The sequence below is a fragment of the Haematobia irritans genome, chromosome 3 (genome assembly GCF_050003625.1).
Source record: "Haematobia irritans isolate KBUSLIRL chromosome 3, ASM5000362v1, whole genome shotgun sequence".
In the NCBI taxonomy this organism is placed as follows: domain Eukaryota; kingdom Metazoa; phylum Arthropoda; class Insecta; order Diptera; family Muscidae; genus Haematobia; species Haematobia irritans.
Genome location: NC_134399.1, coordinates 110,930,403 through 110,949,488, shown reverse-complemented (window position 1 = coordinate 110,949,488; position 19,086 = coordinate 110,930,403). Strand labels below are relative to the sequence as shown.

The window sequence follows — 19,086 nt, the reverse complement described above, 5'->3', positions numbered from 1 at the left end:
TATTTTGGAAGAAATGCAAGGACTAATTTAGAAATTGGCAGAACATCGTGCATTTCAATTTCCAAGGAAGATCCTATGAATAAATCTGGAGAACTTTCTCATCATCAAAGAGCGCACAATGACGCAATTTTCGATGATTAAGGAATAGCTATTGAAGTTGTAAAAAACCGAATCTAATATAGATATAACTCCTATATATGGCGGTATTAAAATGGGCCCCTGGAAAATCAGCCCTAAAACCCAAAGCAGGGGCTCATTTTCACTCTTTTTTAAGCGTCTGTACCAAAATTAACCCTAACTGTTGGTTCGTGTTAGCTCACTTTAAAAGAAAGTCTTAAAACCTTGCCGAAGTTCGGCCACTTTTGTCACCTTGGAATTGGAAACCAAGAGGTTTTTGTAGCCCTTTTTTTTTTGTTGAAAAATATCAGGCATATCGGTTTAGATTTAGATAAAACTCCCATAAATAAGTACTGTTTAATTTCCTTAAAAACGTTAATTTAATTTCATTAAAAACGTTAATTCACACAAACGCGTGTACATAAACGTCCTTCTTTTGTTAGAGTTTTTTTTTAATTTTTTTTTCGAAAATTTCAAAAAATTTCAACCAACAAATTTTTTGTCACAAAATTTTTATGTTTGCAATAAAAGCAACAATTATTTTTTGATCCACGAACACAGTCCATTTGGTTGATATCAAGTACTGTCCTTTTCTCACTTTAAGTCTTTAATAGGACACATTTTGAAGTTTCATAGTTAAAAACAAATAAGGAAAGTCTAAATCGGGCGGGCCGCCACGAATTTGTGGATCCACATTTTCGATACCATATCAAATCCGTCAAATGTGTTGGGTGCTATATATATATAGGTTTTTGTTCCCCTATATAGGCATTTAAATCTGACTCGATCTGGACAAATTTTTTTAGACATCTAAAAAAAAACATAGAATTAAAATTTATGTCGGCTAATACCCTAGGGTGTGGTGCAGAGTATAAATATGGGAAATATTTATATCTTAACCAATTTTGAAGCAAATTTGCAAAAGTTTATTTATGGTTTATCGGTCGACAGATATGTATTAGAAGTATAGGAAAATTGCAGTCATTTTTACAAGTGTTCGACTTAGCAGTGGCGATTTACAAGGAAAATGTGGATATTTAGGTCATTTTTCCCAAATCGAAAAGAAACATATATATGGAAGCTATATCTAAATCTGAGTCGATTTCAACCAAAATTGACATACATACCCTATGGGAAATGGATCCACCGCAGAACTGGTACAGGACTAGTCCCTGGTGTGTATGGACCATATCGGTTCACTTTTACGTATAGCCCCCATATAAACGGACCCCCAGATTTGACTTGCGGAGCCTCTAAGAGAAGCATATTTCATCCGATCCGGTTGAAATTTGGTACATGGTGTTGGTATATAGTCTCTAACAATCATGCAAAATTTTGTTCCACATCGGTCCATAATTATATATAGCCGTCATATAAACCGATCCCCCGATTTGGCTTTCGGAGCCTCTAAGAGAAGCAAATTTCATCCGATCCGGCTGAAATTTGGTACGTGGTGTTGGTATATGGTCTCTAACAACCATGCAAAAATTGGTTTACATCGGTCCATAATTATATATAGCCCTTATATAAACCACTCCCCAGATTTAACCTCCGGAAAATTTCGCTAGTGTATGGCCGATAACAGCTATGCCAAAATTGGTCCGTATTGATCTATATTATGTATAGCTCCCAAATAAACCGATACCCAATCGCAGAAAAATCACGATTGCCACTCGAGCCAAAAATAATCAACCAAAATTTTATTTCTATTGAAAATTTTGTCAAAATATAATTTCTATACAAAATTTTGTCCAAAAATTTATTTGTATAGAAAATTTTGTCAATTTTTTTTTTTCTACAGACAATTTTGTCAACATTTTATATCATTAGGAAATTTTTTCAAAATATAATTTCTACACAAAATTTTGTCAAAAATTTATTTCTATAGAAAATTTTGTCAGAATTTTATATCTATTTTTTTATTTCTGTAGAAAGTTTTGTCAAAATGTTATTTCTATAGAAAATTTATGAAGCATTTCATAGTTGGAGAGGAATATTTTCATCCGATCCGGCTGAAATTTGGTACATGGTGTTAGTATATGGTCTCTAACAACCATGCAAAAATTGGTTAACATTGGTCCATAATTATATATAGCCCCCATATAAACCGATCCCCAGATTTGGCTTGCGGAGCCTAAAAGATAAGCAAATTTCATCCGATCCGGCTGAAATTTGGTACATGATGTTGGTATGTGGTCTCTCATAACCATGCAAAAATTGGTTCAAATCAGTCCATAATTATATATAGCCCCCATATAAAGCGATCCCCAGATTTGGCTTGCGGAGCCTCTTGGAGGAGCAAAATTCATCCGATCCGATTGAAACTTAGTACGTGATGTTAGTACATGGTCTCTAACAACCATGCAAAAATTGGTTCATAATTGTATATATATCGGTTCATAATTATCTATAGCCCCCATATAAACCCATCCCCATATTTGACATCCGGAAAATTTCGCTAGTGAATGGCCGATAACAACCATGCCAAAATTGGTCCGTAGCGATCTATATTATATATAGCCCCCAAATAAACCGACCCCCAATCGCAGAAAAAACACGATTGCCACTCGAGCCAAAAATAATCAACCAGAATTTTATTGCCATAGACAATTTTGTCAAAATTTTATATTTCTATAGAAAATTTTGTCAAAATTTTATTTCTATAGAAAATTTTTTCAAAAAATAATTTCTGTAAAAATTTTGTCCAAAAATTTATTTGTATAGAAAATTTTGTCAATTTTTTTTTCTATAGAAAATTTTGTCAACATTTGATGCCTTTACGGAATTTTGTCAAGATATAATTTCTATACAAAATTTTGTCAAAAATTTGTTTCTATAGAAAATTTTTTCAGAATTTTATTTCTATAGAACATTTGGTCAGAATTTTATTTCTGTAGAAAATGTTGTCAAAATGTTATTTCTATAGAAAATTTATGAAGCGTTTCACAGTTAGAGAGGAATATTTTGCAAAATCTTCCAAAACATCACGAATTCTACCAATCTACCAAACAGTAAAAAATCTTCTATTTTTGGTAGACTCGTGTTCATAATTGTATATAGCCCCCATATAAAGCGAACCCCCATATTTCAATTATGGCTCCATAATTACGCCACAAAAGTTCATATCGGTTCGTAATTATTTCTTCCCTATATATACCGGTCAAGAACTGAATATATACGTATTCAATCAATCATTTGTCTAATATATGTCCCGCCTGAACTAACTTACAATTTAGAAGATGATGTTAAGAAGTTTTAAGATGCCTGGCCATCGGCCGCAACCCAAATAATTTAATTGTGGATGACCGTCTTTAGTAGAAGTTTCTACGCAATCCATGGTGGAGGGTACATAAGATTCGGCCTGGTCGAACTTACTGCCGTATATACTTGTTAATTGTACTCTTTGTGCAAAATCCCAAGCTAATCAGGGTAAAACTCTGGCTTTTGGGAGATATTAGTAGATATCGGACGAAAGATATATGTATATGGGAGCTATATCTAAATTTGAACCGATATCTTCCAAAATCAATAGGGTTCTATTCGGACCCAAACCAAAAATTTGTGCCAAATTTGAAGTAGATTGGACTATAATTTCGACCTACACTTTCTTTACAAAAATATGGCATATTGCAAAAATATGACATATGGTGTCTTTGGCAATATTGCTAAAGACACTCGTCTCCTTCTGGGTGTTGCAAACATATGTACTAACTTATATAACTTATATAAATCTTCTCAACATTTTTGGAATATATCTTGGTCGAAGTAGAGATTGAATCCACGACATGTTGGCATGCTAACCATTGTTCTACGGTGGCCAACTGAATGTATGTTTCTGTTAAGTAAAGTTTCTTAACATCGACTCGTGGGAGCCCAAAAGTATGCTATATAAATATATCCGTTTGACTGTTAGCTTTAATGGTTATAGCAATAATTGTATGTTGATGACAATAGCAGCTACGTAGCCCAGTAGATAGTGTGTTGGCTTACAAACTGTACGGTCCACGGTTCGATTCTCCGTCCAGGCAAAATTAAAAAAAAAAAAAAAAAAAAGTATATACGGCCGTAAGTTCGGCCAGGCCGAAGCTTATGTACCCTCCACCATAGATTGCGTAGAAACTTCTACTGAAGACTGTCATGCCGATGGCAAGGTATCCTAAAACTTCCTAACACCTAAAAGGCCGATTAAATACGTATATAATTAAGTTTAAAGTTTCTATAGAAATAAAATTTTGACAAATTAAAATTTTGACAACATTTTGTATAGAAGTAAAATTTGGGAAAAATTTCTATAGAAATAAAATTTGGAAAAAAATTTTCTATAGAAATAAAACTTTGCAAAATATTCTATAGAAATAAAATTTGGAAAAAATTTTGTATAGAAATAACTTATTTCTATAGAAACGTTTTCTATAAAAATAAAATTTTGGTAGATTATTTTTGGCTCGCGTGACAACCATGATTATGAACCGATATGGACCAATTTTTGTGTGATTGGGGATCGGCTATATATAATTATGGACCGATATGGACCAATTCTTGCATGGGGATCGGTTTATATGGGGGCTATATATAATTATGGGCCGATGTGGACCAATTTTTGCATGGTCATTAGAGAACATATACTAACACCATGTACCAAATTTCAGCCGGATCGGATGAAATTTGCTTCTCTTAGAGCAATCGCAAACCAAATTTGGGGGTCCGTTTATATGGGGGCTATACGTAAAAGCGGACCGATATGGCCCATTTGCAATACCATTCGACCTACATCAATAACAACTACTTTTGCCAAGTTTCAAGTCGATAGCTTGTTTCGTTCGGAAGTTAGCGTGATTTCAACAGACGGACGGACGGACATGCTCAGATCGACTCAGAATTTCACCACGACCCAGAATATATATACTTGATGGGGTCTTAGAGCAATATTTCGATGTGTTACAAACGGAATGACAAAGTTAATATACCCCCATCCTATGGTGGAGGGTATAAAAATAAAAACGAATAATTTCTTCTACATTGTTTGTAATACAGCAAAAAATTCTAAGAACTAAAAAAACCTCCTGAAAGTGAAAAAGATGTAAGGCAAAATGCAATTAGCTAAAATATATATTTTTTTGAGTTAGTCTTTATGAAATTGTTTTTACATCCTGTTAAAGAATCTACGTTTATCACAAAAAGTAAATACTATTCTTCCAAACAAACTTCCTTACAGCGAAACGTAAATGAGAAACGGTATTTGTTTGTCTAAAATTGCGTATAGCAAAAATATTTTTTTGTTTGTGTGTCATTGTGATACCACAGTAACAAACTATTAGGTGCAAATATCACCCATAAGCAATTATTGTCTTGCATTTATGCAACCAAAACGCTGTTAAATGTGTCAACGGAGAAATTAAATGTCGGATGACTTTTGGTTTTTGAATTCATAATTTTTCCAATTACAAATCAATATTGCCAAATAGATGCATCACAAAAATTATGGGGCATTTTTAATACTCAATTTCATGGTATTAATGTATTAATAGCTTACAACAAAAATATTTGCTTTAATGTCATGTAATTGGGATGAAGAAAGAATGCAATGTAAGACTCACACAAATTGTCCACGTCTAAGCACAAACAAAAGACTTAAGACACAAACACACAAAATGAGGTTGATCAAACACAGTGCACAGTAGCATTAGCAATATAAGCATTATCGTGTTATGAATATGCTGTTATAAACGCGTGTTAATTGATGTGATCATATTTATATAAGATGACGATGATGATGATAAAATTATTTCTTGCAATTTAAATGCAAGTAATGATTGGATTGGCATAACATAAAATATAAATTGTCCATAATTTAAGTAGCGTAATTTTATACCAACTATAAACGTTCAATTCTGTTTTAATAATCATATAGCATTATTTATTGTATCAAATGAATGTGCTTATAGTATTGATTAGTGGTTATGAGTTAATATACATAATGACATCTAGTAGCTATTGATCTTGGAATGTGGACCATACCACAATAAAGCGGACATATGGAATCAAATAAATGACAATCTGCCTAATTTGTCAGTTGAATTTTTCACACCCAAGGGTGGTTCTCTTGAGATGGTTTTGCAAAATTTTTCAATTTTGTGTTGAGTTTAAACTTTATTTCTGTAGAAATTTTTGTCAAAATTTTATTTCTATAGAAAATTTTCCCAAAATTGTATTTCTATAAAAATTTTTTGTCAAAATTTATTTCTATAGAAAATTTTGTCACAATTTTAACAGGCTTGCTGATAAGTCCCCGGTCTGACACATAGATGGCGTCGCTAGTATTAAATGTATATTATTTTTATATAGTTACGAACCTTCAAAATTTGACGTCTGTAAGTCAATTAGTTTGTGAGATAGAGCGTCTTTTGTGAAGCAACTTTTGTTATTGTGAAAAAAAATGGAAAAAAAGGAATTTCGTGTTTTGATAAAATTCTGTTTTCTGAAGGGAAAAAATACCGTAGAAGAAAAAACTTCGCTTGATAATTGAGTTTCCGGACTCTGCCACAGGGAAATCAACATAATTGATTGGTATGCAAAATTCAAGCGTGGTGAAATGAGCACTGAGGACGTTAAATGTAGTGGACGCCCTCGGTATTCACGAAAACATCAAAAAATCCACAAAATGATTTGAATGACCGTAAAATGAAGTTGATCGAGATAGCAGAGGCCTTAAAGATATCAAAGGAACGTGTTGGTCATATCATTCATCAATATTTGGATATGCGGAAGCTCTGTGCAAAATGGGTGCCGCGCGAGCTAATATTTGACCAAAAACAACAACGTGTTGATGATTCTGAGCGGTGTTTGCAGCTGTTAACTCGTAATACACTCGAGTTTTTCCGTCGATATGTGACAAAGGATGAAACATGGCTCCATCACTACACTCTTGAGTCCAATCGACAGTCGGCTGAGCGGACAGTGACCGGTGAACCGTCTCCGAAGCGTGGAAAGACTCAAAATTCCGCTGGCAAAGTAATGGCCTCTGTTTTTTGGGATGAGCGTGGAATAATTTTTATCGAGAAGGGAAAAACCATCAACAGTGACTATTATATGACGTTATTGGAGCGCTTGAAGGTCGAAATCTGCTGCAAAACAGCCCCATATGAAGAAGAAAAAAGTGTTGTTCCACCAAGACAACTCACCGTGCCACAAGTCATTGAGAACGATGGCAAAAATTCATGAATTGGGCTTCGAATTGCTTCTCCTCCCACCGTATTCTCCAGATCTGGCCCCTAATGACTTTTTCTTTTCTTACTCCCAGGGAAAAAATTTGGCTGCAATGAAGATGTGATCGCCGAAACTGAGGCCTATTTTGAGGCAAAAAAGGAGTACTACCAAAATAGTACCAAAAATTTGGAAGGTCGTTATAATCGTTGTATCGGTCTTCAAGGGAACTATGTTGAATACTAAAAACGAATTTTGACCAAAAAATGTGTTTTTCTTTGTTAGACCGGGGACTTATCAATCAACCTGTTATTACTATAGAAAATTTTGTCATAATTTTATTTTTACAAAACAATTTTGTCAAAATTTTATTTCTATATAAAATTTTGTCACAATTTTATTGCTATAGCAACTTTTGTCATAATTTTATTTTCAAAAAAATTTTGTAAACATTTTATTTTTATATAAAATATTGTTAAAATTTTATTTGTACATAAAATTTTGTTTGTAGAAAATTTTGCCAAAATTTTATTTCTGTAGAAAATTTTGCCAAAATTTTATTTCTGTAGAAAATTTTGTCAAAATTTTATTTCTATAGAAAATTGTTTAATTTTTTTTATAGAATATTTAGTCATAATTTTATTTCTTAAGATAATTTTGTCAACATTTTATTTATATAGAAAATTTTGTCAAAATTTAATTTCTATAGAAAATTTCGTCAAAATTTTATTTCTATAGAAAATTTTGACAAAATTTTATTTCTATAGAAAATTTTGACAAAATGATATTTCTACAGAAAATTTTGACAAAATTTTATTTCTATAAAAAAATTTTGTCAAAATTTTATTTCTCCAGAAAATTTTTGTCAAAATTTTACTTCTCCAGAAAATTTTGTATGTAGAGAAATTTGTAAAAATTTTATTTCTATAGAAAATTTTGTCAATATTTTATTTCTGTAGAAAATTTTGTCAAAAATTTCTTCGTATAGAAAACATTATATTTCTATAGAAAATTTTGTCAAAATTTAATTTCTATAGAAAATTTTGTCAAAATTTTATTTCTATAGAAAATTTCGACAAAATTTTATTTCTATAGAAAATTTTCTCAAAATTTTATTTCTATTAAAAATTTTTGTCAAAATTTTATATCTACAGAAAGTTTTGTATGTAGAGAATTTTGTAAAAATTTTATTTCTATAGAAAATTTTGTCAAAATTTTATTTCTGTAGAAAATTTTGTCAAAAATTTCTTCGTATAGAAAATTTTGTCAACAGTATATTTCTATAGAAAATTTTGCCAAAATTTAATTTCTATAGAAAACGTTGTCAAAATTTTCTATTGAAATAAAATTTGGACAACATTTTCTATAGATATAAAATTTTGAGAAAATTTTCTGTAGAAATAAAATTTTGAGAAAATTTTCTATAGAAATAAATTTTTGACAAATTTTTCTACAGAAATAACATTTTGTCAAAATTTTCTATAGAGATTTTCTATAGAAATTTTTTGTCAAAATTTTATTTCTACAGAAAATTCTTTCTAAATTTTATTTCTAGAGAAAATTTTTTCAAAATTTTATTTGTATAGAAAAATTTGTTCAAAATATTACTTCTATAGAAAATTTTGTCACAACTTTATTGCTATAGAAACTTTTGTCATAATTTTATTTTTACAAAAAATTTTGTAAAAATTTTATTTCTATATAAAATATTGTCAAAATTTTATTTCTACATAAAATTTTGTTTGTAGAAAATTTTGCCAAAATTTTATTTCTATAGAAAATTTTGTCAAAATTTTATTTCTATAGAAAATTGTATAATTTTTTTTTTCTATAGAATATTTAGTCATAATTTTATTTCTATAGATAATTTTGTCAACATCTTATTTCTATAGAAAATTTTGTCAAAATTTTATTTCTATAAAAAAATTTTGTCAAAATTTTACTTCTATAGGAAATGTTGTCAAAATTTTATTTCTATAAAAAAATTTGGTCAAAATTTTATTTCTACAGAAAATTGTATCAAAATTTTATCGCTATAGAAAATTTCGTCAAGATTTTATTTCTATAGGAAATTTTCTCAAAATGTTACTTCTATAGAAAATGTTGTCAAAATTTTATTTCTATAGAAAATTTTCTCCAAATGTTATTTCTATAGAAAATTTTGTCAAAATTTTATTTTTATAGAAAATTTTGTCAAAATTTTATTTCTATATAAAAATAGGTTTAAAATTTTATTTCTATAAAAATTGTCACAATATTATTTCTATAGAAAATTTTGTCATAATTTTATTTTTACAAAATTTTTTTTTATTTCTATAGAAAATTTTGTCACAATATTATTGCTATAGAAAAGTTTGTCATAATTTTATATTTACAAAAATTTTGTTAAAATGTTATTTCTATAAAAAATTTTGTCATAATTTTATTTTTACAAACAATTTTGTCAAAATTTTATTTCTATATAAAATTTTGTCAAAATTTTATTTCTCTTAAAAATGTTGTCACAATTTTATTGCTATAGAAAATTTTGTCAAAATTTTCTTTCTATAGAAAATTTTGTCAAAATTTTCTTCTTATAGAAAATTTTATTTTTATAGAAAATGTTGTCAAAATTTTATTTCTATAGACATTTTTATTTATTTTAGGAAAAGAAATATGTTTGTACGAATTTATTTCGGCATAAGCCGGCTATCATGCAAAACCTTTTTTCGGAAGGTTCAAGTGTGGTTCATTGTTGGGTTTAATGAACTGCCTGAATTTATTCTGATAATTGGTTGATAGTTTTGCTGCAAGTAGAGGATGCTGATGAGGAATGTGGTAATTCCGAAACGTGCTTCCATCCAACCATCTTGCAGTCTATAGGGATTTGCCCAAATAAATTTGACAAACATTCATTTCCTCTATTGGTTAAGCTACAATTGTAGTTTAGTCAATGCATGGTTTTAAGCAGAAATCAAAAAACAACGAAATTTTATTTCTATAGAAAATTTTGGCAACATTTTATATTCAGAGCACATTTTGTAAAATTTTTATTTCTATAAAAATTGTTTGTCAAAATATTATTTCTACAGAAAATTTTGTCACAATTTTATTGCTATAGAAAATTGTGCCATAATTTTATTTTTACAAAAAAAAAATTGTCAAAATTTTATTTCTATAGAAAAGTTTGTCAACATTTTATTTCTATATAAAATTTTGTCAAAATTTTATTTCTATATAAAATTTTGTCAAAATTTTATTTCTGTTATAAATTTTGTCAAAATTTTATTTCTGGTAAAAATTGTGTCAAAATTTTCTTCCTATAGAAGATTTTGTCGAAATTTTCTTCCTATAGGAAATTTTATTTCTATAGACAATTTTATGCCTATAGAAATTTTTATCAAAATTTTATTTCTATAGAACATTTTATGAAAAATTTTATTTCTATAGAAAATTGTAAAAAAAATATGTTTATCTTTTTGTTGAATAAAATCAACACAATGTGCAACAATCTTTATGAAAATTTTAATATTCAACACACTCTCCATTTCGTTGTCCGTATGAAGGGCTCCGTCATTTGGGTTCAAAAACCCCATATTATCATCCCATACATGCTTATGAGCCATCTATCTCACTATTACCCATCTAAATGATCGACAAAATTAGTTTGCATTAAAAAATGGAAAGCAAAACATTTTCCGCTATTTCCCCATCTAAAATTCTGTGAAAACAAAGTAAATTTAATGTGTTCCACTTATATGCCATTTATACCCATCTACCTACCTATTTAGCTTCTCTACGTAAATTTGAGCTGATTAAGAAGAAAATACCAAGATCGTTCATTCCATCACTCAAGTTACCCAACCATTCATTCTTTCGAGTGTTTGATGATTTGTTAAGTACTTCATTATTTGCCTGTATCGTTGTGCATTCAGCACTTTTCTTTGGCAAGAAATGATCATAAAATTGTGGTAGATCACGGAGGTGTGGAATGGATGATTGGGCTAAGGTGGGCTAAGGTTTAGATTCCCCACAATGGGTATAACGTGACCGTGTAAGCCGCCACATTTACTGATTATTATGGTCAACACCTTTTTGGGGGTTTCTTTTATGTTGATGGCTAATGATCTTCACTCTTGCTATCGTTGCTGAGTTCTTTTTTTTTGTGGACTTTCTTTGATTATTATGTTGTGAGCCCACAAAGCGTCCAGAAAAAATGTCTTAATTTTATGTTTTATTGTTGATGCTGATCTTTTATCTGTTTTTGGTTGTTGATATTTTGTGGTTTTATTGACTTAAGCCGGGATTGCTGATGACCATACATACAAAAGAGGTAGTTGGGAGTTTTCTCCTTAAGGTGTGGCCCTATTCAAAGGGGAGGGATACCATCACGCAAGTAGGCAACAATTTCACATGGCTGGGTTTATTTAAGACTTCTCCATATAGTCCACCATAATTTAGGTATACGACAAGTGTTTTTTATTTTTATTTTTTTGTTTACGGAATGATTTGGAGTTTCATGTCCAACAAATGGTTGTGGGAATATTTTGTCTTTCATTTCGTTGTCTGAGATTTCGTGTTATAAATTTGCTTTAATGAAATGTAACCTCATAAATTTATTAATAACTGTTATGGGATAATTTATTATTATCCAAATGGTGGACGGAAGACGGAAATTAAATCATTTTCACTTTCTTTTGATAAACGTTTTCATAATTTGTTTATTTTATCACCTTGAATGAAAAGATTGTTATGTATAATTCATTCATCGTTTAACGGAAGAGGAACAGTGGCTTGATGTCGAGAAAACTGAACAGAGAAGGAATATGAATATATCACCCCAAATATGTTTATTTTTGTACGGGAAAGGGAGCCAGCGTGGTGCAATGGTAACTTTTGACCACAAGTTTCTCAGCGGTGGATTATACCCACCCCCGCCATTAATGCTGGTGACATTTCTTAGTGTTTCAAAGCTTCTCAAAGTAGATTCACCGCAAAGTGGAATGCCGGTCGGTCTTGTTTATACCAAGTCCCTTCTCATTGAGCTAAACATAGAATAGGGCAGTACCCAGTGATAAGAGAGATATTTACACCTGTGGTATCAGAATAGACTGACTAGTCTTAGTGAGTCCAAAATATCGGGCTATTGTTTCAAAGCTTCTAAAAGTAGATTCACCGCAAAGTGGAATGCCGGTCGGGCTTGTTTATACCAAGTCCCTTCTCATTGAGCTAAACATAGAATAGGGCAGTACCCAGTGATAAGAGAGATATTTACACCTGTGGTATCAGAATAGACTGATTAGTCTTAGTGAGTCCAAAATATCGGGCTTCCACTATACCTAACCTTGAACGGAGAATATAGAACATTTTTGTCACAAAAATTTGGCGCAGAAGCAAAGCATTTAACATGGGCTTGTCATAGGACGAATGTCCACCATTTCAACAGCCATTGCATTGACTTTGATTCCCTTCTTACTTCACTTCTGAATTGAAACTAAATGGCCTGACGAAACTAAACGCTGTTTGGTCTATAATATCTTTCGAAGTGTGAGAAAAAATACAAAAAAGAGCCCGAAAAAATATCAACCATATTTTTTGTAGAGACATACAGTAGAAACATGGACTCAAAATTTCGTATTTTTTGTTTATTGTAAAAGAAGTTTATAAAAATTCATTTTAGTGCCCACTTATATGGAAAATATTTATATCTTATTTAGACTAAAGTCTTTACTTTAAAATAACATCAAGAAATAAATCGAAACTAAGTGGGGAAATAGAGTTTGGTGTCGTTTTCGAATGTCCTTGTAGGTGGACATCGGTAGTGAAAGGGTTAAGATTTTTAATGCATTCTGAGTGTATTGTCCCACTAGGCAGATATTTGCTCAAAATGAGTGTCAAACTTTTTTCTCGAAGCATAATCGAAATATTTGGAAACCGTGTTTTGGGAAAAACCTCTTAATGTGATGTATGTCCCATATGAGCTAAAAATGTTTGCTAGATTTACTGTGGCGGCGAATTCGTTTTTAATTTCTGTCAAATATTTGAACTGTGTAACCATACCGTAACGCTTGTCTGAAACTTTTTTTTTTTTGCCCTCCAACATTTTTATAAAATTGCAATTTTTCTAGAATAGATTGATCATTTTTTTTATACCCTTCACCACTACTATGGTACAGGGTATAATAAGTTTGTGCATTTGTATGTAACACCAAGAAGGAAAAGTCTGAGATCCATCGTTTAGTATACCGATCGTCTTAGTATTAAATTCTGAGTCGATTTAGCGATGTCCGTCTGTCTGTCTGTCTGTCCGTCTGTCTGTTTATGTATTTTTGTGTGCAAAGTACAGCTCGCAGTTTTAGTCCGATTGTCCTAAAATTTGGTATAGGGTCCTCAAAGACGATCCCTATTGATTTTGGAAAAAATCGGTTCAGATTTAGATATAGCTGCCATATATATTTTTCACCGATCTGGTCATAATTGGTGTGTATATCAACCGATCTTCCTCAAATTCCGTACATCCGAATATTTTATGAGTCTCGAAAAACTTGTAAAAAATATCATCCAAATCGGTTCAGATTTAGATATAGCTCCCATATATATTTTTCGCCCGATTTACACTCATTTGCCCACAGAGGCCAATTTGTTGCTTCGATTTAGTTGAAATTTTGCACAGGGAGTAGAATTAGCATTATAGGTATGTGTGTCAAATTTGGTGGAAATCGGTTCAGATTTAGATATAGCTCCCATATATAGCTTTCGCCCGATTTACACTCAAATGACCACAGAGGCCAATTTTTTGCTCCGATTTTGCACAGGGAGTAGAATTAGCATTGTAGCTATGTGTGTCAAATTTGGTTGAAATCGGTTCAGATTTAGATATAGCTCCCATATATAGCTTTCGCCCGATTTACACTCAAATGACCACAGAGGTCAATTTTTTGCTCCGATTTAATTGAAATTTTGCACAGGGAGTAGAATTAGCATTGTAGCTATGCGTGCCAAATTTGGTTGAAATCGGTTCAGATTTAGATATAGCTCCCATATATAGCTTTCGTCCGATTTACACTCATATGACCACAGAAGCTAATATTTTGCTCCGATTTAGTTGAAATTGTGCACAGGGAGTAGAATTAGCATTGTTGCTATGTGTGCCAAATTAGGTTGAAATCGGTTCAGATTTAGATATAGCTCCCATATATATGTTTTTCTGATTTGGACAAAAATTGTCAAAATACCAACATTTTCCTTGTAAAATCGCCACTGCTTAGTCGAAAAGTTGTAAAAATTACTCTAATTTTCCTAAATGTCTAAACATATATATCGAGCGATAAATCATAAATAAACTTTTGCGAAGTTTCCTTAAAATTGCTTCAGTTTTAAATGTTTCCTATATTTTTTTACTAAAATTGTGTTCCACCCTAGTGCATTAGCCAACTTAAATTTTGAGTCTATAGATTTTGTAGAAGTCTATCAAATTCTGTCCAAATCGAGTGATATTTAAATGTATGTATTTGGGACAAACCTTTATATATAGTCCCCAACACATTTGACGGATGTGATATGGTATCGAAAATTTAGATCTACAAAGTGGTGCAGGGTATAATATAGTCGGCCCCGCCCGACTTTAGACTTTCCTTACTTGTTTTTTTGGACAAAATTTAAATAATTTGTTTTACTTTTCTAATTCCTACTCTGCTTTTAACCTATTTAAAACAAAAAAAAGTTAAAATTACTAATTAACAAGTATATACGGCCGTAAGTTCGGCCAGGCCGAAGCTTAGGGTACATGGATTGCGTAGAAACTTCTACTGAAGACTGTCATCCACAATCGAATTACTTGGGTTGCGGTAACATTTGCCGATGGCAAGGTATCTTAAAACTTCCTAACACCGTAATATATACCACATAGTCCATAGGTGGTATATATTAAACTAAAAAAGGCCGATTAAATACGTATATAATTAAGTTTAAAGTTTCTATAGAAATAAAATTTTGACAACATTTTCTATAGAAGTAAATTCTGACAAAATGTTCTATAGAAATAAAAATTTAACAAAATTTTCTATAGATATAAAATTTTGACAAAATGTTCTATAGAAATAAAATTTTGACAAAATTTTCTATAGAAATAAAATTTTGACAAAATTTTCTATAGAAATAACATTTTGACAATGTTTCCTGTAGATTATTTTTGGCTCGAGTGGCAACCATGATTATGAACAGATAAGGACCAATTTTTGTGTGATTTGGGATCGCCTATATAGAAATATAGACCGAAAATCTAGTGATCGATTTATATGGAGGCTATATATAATTATGGACCGATATGAACCAAATCCGTCATGGTTGTTAGAGACCATATTCTAACACCACGTACCAAATTTCAACCGGATCGAATGAAATTTGCTTCTCTTAGAGGCTTCGCAAGCCAAATCTGGGGATCGGTATATATAGGGGCTATATATAATTATGAACCGATGTGGACCAATTTTTGCATGGTTGTTAGGGACTACATACGAGTACCAACACCATGTACCAAATTTCAGCCAGATCGGATAAAATATGCTTTTCTTAGAGGCTCCGCAAGCCAAATCTGGGGGTCCATTTATATGGGAGCTATACGTTAAAGTGAACCGATATGACCCATCCGACCTACATCAATAACAAGTTCTTGAGCCAAGTTTCAACTCGATAGATTGCTTTGTTCGGAAGTTAGCCTGATTTCAACAGGCGGGCGGACGGACATGCTTAGATCGTCCCTAAGCAAATCCCTTAAGGATTTTGGTATTGATTACGAGCCAAAGATGCGGCTTCTTTAAAATAAAAACATTTTTTAGTGACCTATTTGGCTTTACATTAAATTAAAATTAGGATAAATATCTCATTTTTCGAATTTTCATTTTCTTTTCGCTGTATATTAATAACACAGGAAAAAAAAAGCGTCGCCAAAAAAGTAGTGAAAGTGTTCTTTTTGGATCCGGAACTGGTGCAAAATTGGAGCAGAAGCAATGAATTTAACATGGGCTTGTCATAGGACGGTTGTCCACCATTTTAACCGCCGCTGCACTGAATCTGCATCACTTCTTAAGGTGTGATGTGAATTCAGTGTTTTGGGTGTGAATTAAGAAATATTGTGATATTTGCACATATAAATAATTTTTGGATATTTTTATGAGTTTTAATGCATTCATACGCTTGTTTGGAACGTTTGACATCAAATATTTTCAAAAATTCGCAAAATTTTCTAGAATGGATTTGGAATTTTTTTCGGCAAAATTTAAATAATTTTTACCATATTATTAATTCTTACACTCAAAAAAAAGTGAACTCACTATTGCACTAAAGCCAATTTAACTATATTTTAGTTCATGAACGTATTATAATTCGTGAAAGTTTCATTTACTCTAAAAATTTTTTGCGTACGTTAGTTAAATGAACTAAAAGGCGGGAAAAAATTATACACAAGTTAAGGATAGAGATTTACTAAATTCGTATTTGTTATAAAATAGTTCATTATTTCTTCAAATTTGTAAATTTTACTACAAAAGCGTCTATCATGAACTTCGTATGTCACTAAAGACATTTTTGCAATTTTGAACTCCAATTTTTTCCTTCAAACTACACAATTTTCTTTAAAAAGTGAAAAAAATTATTTATGTCTAATAAATTTTCTTGAATTTGTCGAAAAATATTTACTTATTTTTGTGATATCGGCGTGATGCCAGCGCTTGTAATACTGTTTAGTTAAAAATTTCTAAAAATATTCAAAATTTTCTAAAATTAATCAAAAGTTTTCTTACTGGTGGGTTCACTGTTTTTTCAGTGTAATCTATTTTTAACCTATTTCAAACAAAAAATTTTAATTTTTCCATTAAAAATATGAAAAAAGCGAGTTATAAAAAAATTGACTCAAATAACCTTCCTGTGCAGCTAAAATAAAGAACTTCTTTGGGAGGACATTTTTGGAAGTGCTTTTGAAGTTGTAGCTTTAGAAGAACTTCCAAAATTTTTTGCTGGGAAAGCTATTCACGTACAAACAAATGTCAGCTTAAAAATCCAAATTATAACGGATACTTTAAAATAAAAAATGCTTTCGTAATTCCACAAAAAAAAACTTTAAACCAAAGATGTTAAATCTTCAAAATAAGTCTTATCCTATATTTGAAGCGTTTTTATCTTAAATATAATGATTCAATATTTTTGAGTTAATTTAAGGACGATTTCTTTAAATCAAGAATGTGTTTATTTACTTTACGAAAATTTTCCTTTAGTTCAAAGACATGCGTCTTTAACGGAGGGACGCTAATTTAAAAAAATTGTGTCCTAAATCTAATGAAAAAAATTTTTGAAGCACCAATTATAAACTTAATTTTAATTAAAATTTCATTGTTTTAAAAAAATTTGTCCTCAATATTTTGTAAATTGCGCATCGTAAAATTTAAGTTTCGTAAACTTTAATGTCACGTAAATATTTTTTTCGGTGTACTGGAAGTCGAGTTTCAATTTAGAAACCTTCACTTTTAAGTACTTCAGAAAAAATTAATGAATCCAAATTTGTTTCTACACTGAAAAAAATATTGTCGTGAGGTCAAAGATTTCATGTCTTTAAAATAGGAATGCAAATTTTGCTTAGCTAGAAGACGCATTTCTCTAATATAAAGTTTTTTTCTTTGTCCAAAAGTCGATAAACTTTTCAATGAAGTCGTAATGTCCTTATAATTAAGTGATTTGACTTAAAAATGGGTATCATAACATGAAAGAAAAAATGTTTGGGCTAAGGTCAACTTGACTTTAATAATTCAGAAAAATTCTTTAAATTTAATGAATTTGTCTTTAAATTTGTTGCCTTTTTGCGTCTTTACTATAAAGCAAAAAATCGTTCAAATTTAGGACATGTTTTTCAAAACTTTATTTTAAAGATGTTTTTTTACTTGAAACATAGCATAATTTCTAGTGGATGTCGAGTCCCATTTTGGAAAATAAAGTTGTCCTTAACTCGTTTTTAAAGGACTCTGATAGCATATGAAGAAAATAAGCTGAGAAAGCGAAAAATTAAAATTTGCTTCCTAGAAGCAAGTACACAAAACCCAAATTTAAAAGAGAATTCTGTGTTAAAAGTATCCTTACTTGTATTCTCCGCTTCTTTGGCTCGGAATCAATACCAAATTTTTTAAAGTAAAGACAAAATCTTTGGAACCGGGCATGCTTTTTTTTCAGTGTACTATCAAGTTCTCAAAAAATAACTTTAAAAGAAAATCGCGTCTTAAAAGTATCCTTAGTGCAATTTTCTGCTCCTTTGGCTCAGAATTAATACCAAAAATCAACTAAAAGAAAAGAACAAAAATGATTTGTGCCAAATCATTACCATATTAACCACATCGCACTTCATTCTTACTATTTTTGAGAATTGTACTAAAACTTTTTCTATTTCAGTTAGCATTGAAGGTTCACTGAATTTTATTCCAGCGTTTAGCTAAAAAAATTCAGCTTTATAAGGAAAATTTCTTACAGTTTTTTAAAAATAGTTTATTTTAGCCTTAAAAACATTTCATAATAATTTCGTTGAGGGCTCCCCAAAATATATCAGACATATCGCTTTTCCCTTCTAGCTATGAAAGATTATAATATTTCTTCTCATCTTGATTTTCCATAATTTCAATTTTCTAAAATAAAAAAAAAGAAACAAAAAAGAAATCCCCTAACCCCCCTAGGAAAACTACTCACAGAGTATCAGTGTAAATTTTACTTTCTTTCTAACTGAAAGATATTAAAAGCCACATTATTCGG

At 30.7% G+C, this 19,086-nt stretch overlaps 1 protein-coding gene across 2 annotated transcripts in view; it reads right to left on the bottom strand.

Annotated features, from left to right (window-relative positions):
- dy (transmembrane protein dusky) overlaps positions 1 to 19,086 on the bottom strand; it is an 87,634-nt gene that overhangs the window by 67,476 nt on the left and 1,072 nt on the right. The gene's annotated exons all lie outside the window — the stretch shown is intronic.